Raw genomic sequence first — 8,036 nt, forward strand, 5'->3', positions numbered from 1 at the left:
TCCACCTGAAGAAGGTACTGGAGGCCCTGCAAAAGGCAGGCCTGACTATCAAGGCTACCAAGTGCCAGATAGGGCAGAGCAAGGTTGTGTACCTGGGCCACCTAGTAGGCGGGGGTCAGGTTCAACCATTGGAGAGCAAGATCCAGACCATACAGGACTGGGCTCCTCCAACTACCCAGACACAAGTCAGAGCCTACTTGGGCCTGACTGGGTATTACAGAAAATTTGTAAAGAACCATGGGTCCATTGTGACACCATTGAATGACTTGACATCCAAGAAGATGCCCAAAGTTCAGTGGACAGTTAGCTGTCAAAAGGCATTTGATGACCTGAAGAAGGCCATGTGCTTTGCACCTATCCTGAAGAGTCCTGACTACTCCAAACAGTTCATTGTACAGACAGATGCTTCTGAGTTGAGGGTGGGAGCTGTGCTTTCACAACTTAATCAATCATTGCTTTTATTAGGAAAAGGCTGACCCCCAGGGAGAAACGTTGGTCAGCTATTGAGAGGGAGGCCTTTGCTGTGGTTTGGGCCGTGAAGAAGTTGAGGCCATACTTGTTTGGTACTCACTTCCTAATTCAGACAGACCATAAGCCCCTCTTGTGGCTAAATCAGATGAAGGGTGAAAATCCCAAACTGCTCAGGTGGTCCATTTCCCTACAGGGGTTGGACTTTACAGTGGAGCACCGCCCAGGGACTGACCATGGTAATGCAGATGGTCTCTCCAGGTACTTCCACTTAGAACATGAAGACTTATCTGGTCAAGGTTAAGTTTAATGTCCCTGCGTTTGGGGGGGGGGGGGGGGGTTGACAAACATTGTCGGCGTCTACTATTCATTATTTATGTATTTTCACACACACATTGACGTTTGGAATACAGGAGGAGTCTCCCTAATGTACGGCCATTTATTGTAATGCCAAGCCACTTTTTCCAACACAGGAGGTATTTAACAGTGCTATGTTGCTCTTTATTTCTGCTACACTCAGCAAGGGCCGGTTGGTAACATGGCAGCCATTTTCTATGTTTATGACATGCTGTGGTATTTATTGATTGTATGGATGGTGTCAATGTACACGAGATCAAGCCTTTTGGTGAAACGCGTTATGTGCATTAAACAGCAGTTGAACCACTATTCTGTTGGTTTTGTGATTCCTGAGAGCCTGCATATTCCTGAAGCCTGTGTACGCATATTATATTATATATATGTTTATACATTTCTCATCCCTGGTATTCCGTGGCATTGGTTGATCAGAAAAAGCAATGTAAGTTACTAGAGCGTACTTGGATGCGATCTTATGATCCCCTGGCAAAAGCCAACTTCAGATCAGCTACTAAAGCCTATCATAAACTTTAAAAAAAAGTTAAAGCTAACTACTATACTGAACTAATCAGTTCCAGTACTAACCGTTCTAAGACCATTTTCTCTTTAGTAAAGTACATGAATAAGCCACCGGGGGGATGTAACTGTACAATAACATCTGACCTACAATGTGAAGAGATTGCTGTTTTTTTTGTTAGTAAAGTTCAAGGGATCTATAAATCTTTTACATCTGATAAGTTTGTTTTGATTCCAGATCAAATTTTAGATTCACTTGAACTCTCTTACTCCCTTCCTACCCTCCCTCCTATTTCACAGACCAATATGGAATTTATGGCTGTAAAAGTCAAGTCTGGGTCCCCGGAGGACCCTGTTAAACCTGAAATGTTCAATCTATTTCAAAATTCCCATCTGGCGGAGGGTCGGGAGCTGATTAACAAATCCCTTCAGTCTTCTACCATCCCTAAATCGTGGAAACACGCTAAGGTTGTTCCTTTATTTAAAAAGTCCACCTTAGATCCCTCTAGGCCAGAAAGCTTTAGACCCATCTCTCTGCTCCCCTACTTGGCCAAGCTGGCAGAAGCGCACGTGAATGACATCTTGACCAATTATTTGGAGAACAATAAGATTCTAGCGGAGTCACAAAACAGGTTCCGGCCTAACCACAGCACGGAATCTGCCCTGCTGGCCGTTACTGAACAAATGAGGCTGACACAAGACCTGGGTGGCACGTCAGCTCTTGTCCTGCTGGATTTGAGTGCGGCGTTCGACACGGTCTTCCATAAGATTTTACTTAGAAGACTATGGGAGATCGGAGTTCGAGATGGAGCCCTGGGTAGGTTCGCGTTATTTCTATCAGACCGTTCCTTTCAGGTCCATGCCCCACCGTTCTCATCCAGCAGGTTTCCATTGGGCTGCGGTGTTCCACAGGGGTCAGCCCTCAGTCCCACATTGTTTAACATATACGTCCGCCCTCTGGCAGTGCTGGTCAGAGAACGTAATATCAAATTAACTTCATATGCGGACGATACACAGCTTATTTTTGCCTTTTCTAACGACATCGAAACAGACCAAATTAAATTTCAAGATGATATTCTGGCTATCTCTAATTGGATGAACGCGTACTGCCTGCAGTTGAATTCATCAAAAACTGAGGTACTCCTGATCGGCAAAGAAACACACAAGTGGGATGATCATTGGTGGCCTTCCATCTTGGGTTCTTCCCCCATCCCTAAGATGGAAGTAAAAAACCTGGGCGTGACTATGGACAACTCTCTCACTCTAGAGTCACACGCAAAAAAAGTGGCTGGCGTGTGCTATGGTCGCCTTCGGTCGCTTAAACCCATTCTGGGTTTCTTTGACGTCAAACAATAGTCCAAGCCCTTGTTCTATCACATATAGACTATTGTAATGTACTAATGTTGGGTTCCAATCGGACAGCTATCAACAGACTTCAAAGGGCCCAAAATGCAGCTGCTCGCATTTTGTTTGCTCTGCCTATACGTTGTCATGTGTCTCACATTTTGCGGCGCCTATACTGGCTCCAGGTGACACAGCGCATTCAATTCAAAGCCCTCAGTGTTCTTCAAAAAATCCTTCATTTCTCTGGCTCCCCAATCTTGCAGGGTCTATGTTCCTCCTATGTTCCCACACCTGCTCTCCGTTCAGTGGATCTCCACCTTGCCTGTACCATCAAAAGCAGAAGGAGCAGAGCTGTCGGCCGTTCCTTCGGGTATTTGGCTCCAAAACTGTGGAATTCAATCCCCCTGGAGATGCGAGACACTAACAACTACCTGTCATTTAGAAAGCAAATTAAAAATGGCTGTTCCCGCTTACTTAAGGTCCCGAAGTAGTATAACACGCTCTCTCCTGGGGCCACGTTGTCTTTGTTTCAAACTGTCCGCAATCGCTGGGACGCCCTGTTGCTGGGATAGCCATGCACTATATAAGCGTTCTTAACTTAACTTAACTAACTCCAGCGAGTGCAACAGTAGGGAAAGAGTTGGATAGCAGAATGGTAAAAATTACTATTCCCACTCCAGAGAGTGCATCAGTAGGGAAAGTGTTGGATAGCGTAGGGGTAAAAAATTTACTATTCCCACTCCAGTGAGTGCAACTGTAGGGAAAGCGTTGGATTGCGTAGGGGTAAAAATTACTATTCCCACTCCAGTGAGTGCAACAGTAGGGAAAGCGTTGGATAGAGTAGGGGTAAAAATTACTATTCCCACTCCAGCGAGTGCAACAGTAGGGAAAGAGTTGGATAGCGGAAGGGTAAAAATTACTATTCCCACTCCAGTGAGTGCAACAGTAGGGAAAATATTGGATAGCAGGAAGGTAAAAATTACTATTCCCACTCCAAATAGAGCAACAGTAGAGAAAGTAAATACTTAATATATAATTAAAAATTAATTTAATATTAATACCAATTACAAATTATTTAAAATTAATTCAAATTTAAGATTTTATAATAATTCTTCAATTAAAAATAATAAAATTAATTTATTTACAAAAATAATTACCTATTAATATAAAATATTTAGTAATAACAATAAATATTATAAAAATTAAACATTAATTAACTATTAATTGAAAATAATTACCAATTTATATATTAACATTTTTAATTAATTACAATTAAATAAATTCACACCCAATTCCCCTATAAACCCACAACATACTACAAAAATTACAAAAATAAAATTCACAGAATTATCAATTAATCAATTATTAAAAATTAATTACCAAATACATCTCAATTAAATACAAATTAAAAAACATAAATAACAATTAATTGTAAATAAGTAGCAATACATATTGTAACATATTTAATTAATTTAAATTAAATTACTTCCCACCCTATTCCCCTATAAACCCACAACCCGCTCCAGAAAATAAACAAATAAATAGAACATAATTATCAATTAATCAATTAAAAAAATTAATTACCAATTAAAATTTAATTAATTACCAATTACAAATTAATTAACAATTATTTTTAAATAAATACCAATTAAAAAAAAATTCTTTAATTAATTATAAATAAATTACTTCCCACCCTATTCCCCTATAAACCCACAACCCGCTCCAGAAAATAAATAAATAAAATGAACATAATTATCAATTAATCAATTACAAATAACTAATTGGCAATTATATTTTAATTAATTGACAGTTAAAAATTAATTAAAAATTATTTGTAAATAAATATCAATTAATTAACATATTTCATTAATTATAATTAAATTACTTCCCACCCTATTCCCCTATAAACCTACAACCCACTGAATTATATTACAAAAAAATCAAATAACATAAATTTACTTACTTACCTAAAATTCGATATTTTTGCTGCCTATATTCTGTCCCTCGATATTTTTAATGTCTATATCTATCCCTCTATATTTTTGCTGTCTATATTCTGTACCTCGATATTTTTGTTCTCTATATTCTGTCAATTCGATATTCTGTCCATTCTATATTTTTGATTCGATATTATTGTCATTCTATTCGATATTTTTGGAGTCTATATTTTGTCTTGTCTATATTTTGTCTACTCGATATTTAGCTACCTCGATATTTTTGTGGTCGATATTATGACTGTATACCATTGAATTCTAAAACCTGTCCTATAAAACAATACTCGATGAAGGGCTATACCAGAGGTCTTCAATCTGTGGGGCGCGACCCCCAGGGGGGCCGTGGGGTCATGGGAGGGGGGCGCGCATTCATCAGCCTTCTTGTCGGCACACACAACAAAGATTGCTTAATGGCAGCAGCTCCGAGCGGTAATTCCAGACAAAGCCTCACACTGGGAGCTGCTCAGAAGCAAACATATCTTGCCTACTCGTCACCAGTTGATGAAGGAGGATGGGTCTTGGCAACCACAACGAATAGGAAGCAGTCAGGCTCTGCGGGAGGCAAGTGGCAGCTTAATTGAGCCCAGCAGGCCTGTTCATGCAGTGCGTCCACAAGGAAAAGTGCGAGCTGGGCTGGTGGGGGGATGGGTATAGGGGGCCGTTCTCACCGAGGGTAAAATGGGATGGAAGTCAGAGGCCAGAACCACCCAACTACTACCTTTCCTTACGTTCTTCTGTCTTGAAATTTGTCATTTTACCTGTGTATATTTCACTTGTACGTAATCTTGCCTTCTGTAAGAGTGTTTGCAGGCCACAACTGAGAGCCCTGGTGTTCCTTGTTCAAAGCAGTGTGAGTTTCTCACAGTGGCCGTCAGTGGTGTCATGTATGTGTTCAGAATACATGACCATTCAGTCCATGACCTCTCTGAAGAACAAAAGTTATAGTATTCCAGTTGCAAATGTAATTCTGTATAAATGAGAGTGTGAAGGTGGTAAACAGTTGCCTAAATATTGACACAGCGTGGTGAAAAATGCAGTGCTTACAGGCGAGTGAGTTCTTAGTGTTTTTGTAATGAGTTACGACGTGAAGGAGATATGAAAAAGAGCATTCCAGAGTGACTGAAAAGACAGTGCTGAAGTAGAAACAGAATAGGTTTCAGATATTCAAATGAAAGATGCAGCGAGAAAGAGCGTAGGTGCCTATTATAGAGTGAAAATTACAGGCGTGATTGAGACACTGAACACCACTATCGACTACTTCCTCAGGCTTCATTAATGTTTATTTACAGTCTCATATGTTCAGTCTGTAAACATATTCAATATTATTTCTAAAATCATTGTTCGTATACATTCATCTTAAATAGTTTCACAGTGTACTATTGTGCATTTTCCACTGAGTAACAACTTTTTACATTTATTTTTCATTTAAGCTACCCGTTATTTAATACGTAGCTACCTGGCGGTGGAAAACATTTACAAAATACAGTGTTTAATATTATTTCCCCACCGTAAAAATGATTTGCCAGGGGAATTGCTGGTGTTTATGGTTATTGATGATGAGTAAGAGGTTCTAGAATTTTTTGCCCGGAGGGGGTCCTTACACCTAAAAACTTTTGACAAGGGGGTCTCGGCATCAAAAAGTTTGAAGACCACTGGGCTATACCTAAAGTTCATATCACAGCTACACCAGTCTCACTAATATGTCATATACACACTGTGGTGCTAAATAAAATGCTGCGTGCAATATTTTATCATTTGTTTATCAATCAAAATATTATGTATGCACCAAGACCCGGTCTCTGAGGCAAATCTTTATCAATTAGTACGTGTGATATCAAAGATCTTCAGAAACTAGTTGGCTACATGGCTCAAGACACAATTAGTTCTCGACTAGCGATTGAAAAAATACTGGAAATGACGGCAAGTAAGCACTCCAAAGTCACGCATATACAAAACCTTGTACACTACTCGCAAAGAAGGAGCAACGAGATGGCCATGCCAGCAGCAAATAGGCACAACAGACCAAACAGAAGTGAGCCCTTGTCGAAGGAGGAATCGCTGGCCTTACTCAGAACGTATGAACCCGCGTTTCATACGAGGAGGGAAAGAATCAAAATATTTCCAATCGACTCCAATAGAACATCCAGAAAGAACGATAGAAAACCGGACCTCGATAACCTACATCAAATCCAGCTAATAACCGAAACAGAAAGGACGAACCTTAGCAGCTCTGGGACTGCAATGAACTGCCTCCTACTCAACTGTAGATCGGCAACCAAACATGCGTCCGATATAGCAGACCTCATCAACAACAATGGAATTGATCTGGCGATCCTCACAGAAACATGGCTCACAGAATCATCATCGCCAACCCTGGATCTATTGGTACCTCCCCAATATAACATTATGAGACGAGATAGGCCGAAAAAAAACGGAGGAGGGATAGCCTGCATTCATAGATCGGATATAGAGGTCAACCTAATACAATCTGACCCACTCGAATCCTGTGAATACTTAGGTCTCAATGTAAGATCTGCAACCAATCAAAGATGCAACTTGCATGCGTTCTATCACCCACCGGGAGAGAACACAAAGTTCACGAACAGTTAATGGAGATCATTACGGCCAACTCCAACATCGACTCCAATAATATATACCTAGGCGACTTCAACCTACATTGGGAGGACTCCAATGACAAAATAGTCAACGCGCTTAAGGATTTCCTCGTCGAGCTAAACCTCAATCAAGCATGCACACAACCTACTCACTCGAAAGGAGCAACGCTTGACTGGATTATCTCAGGAGCCAAAGACACATCAATCCTCTCCATAGACCCGTGTGATTGGTCTGATCACCATGCCATATCTTTCTTGATACCGGTAGGGAAAAAGAGTAAGACCGTTCAACCCTTCACACTCAGAAAATGGAGTCGAGCTACAAAAGAGGCTAATATGGAGCAACTCGTAGAAAGGTGTGAGAGAGACCTGAAGGTACCTAGCAATCTGCAGAAAGTAAATGAGATGACAGAACACTACATAACCACAATCGGGAACATCGTCAATGACGCCATGCCACTAAAATTGAAAAGAGTCACCGAAAAGGAAAAAAATCCATGGTTCAATGGATCACTCAATGAAGAGAGGCGCAAATTGAGAATGGCCGAAAGAAAATGGAGACAACACCCGTCATCCCCGGAGCTGACAGCACTCCGAAAAATCAGAAACCAATATAACAAAAAGGTCATCAACTCCAAAAGGGAATATATAAGATCCGAACTGGACAATGCCAAAAACAGACCACGGAAACTCTTCGAGATCCTAAAGCAACAATCAAATAAGTTAGCCAAAACCGCCCTTGAGA

The sequence above is a fragment of the Lissotriton vulgaris genome, chromosome 2_2 (genome assembly GCF_964263255.1).
Source record: "Lissotriton vulgaris chromosome 2_2, aLisVul1.2, whole genome shotgun sequence".
Lineage (NCBI taxonomy): Eukaryota > Metazoa > Chordata > Amphibia > Caudata > Salamandridae > Lissotriton > Lissotriton vulgaris.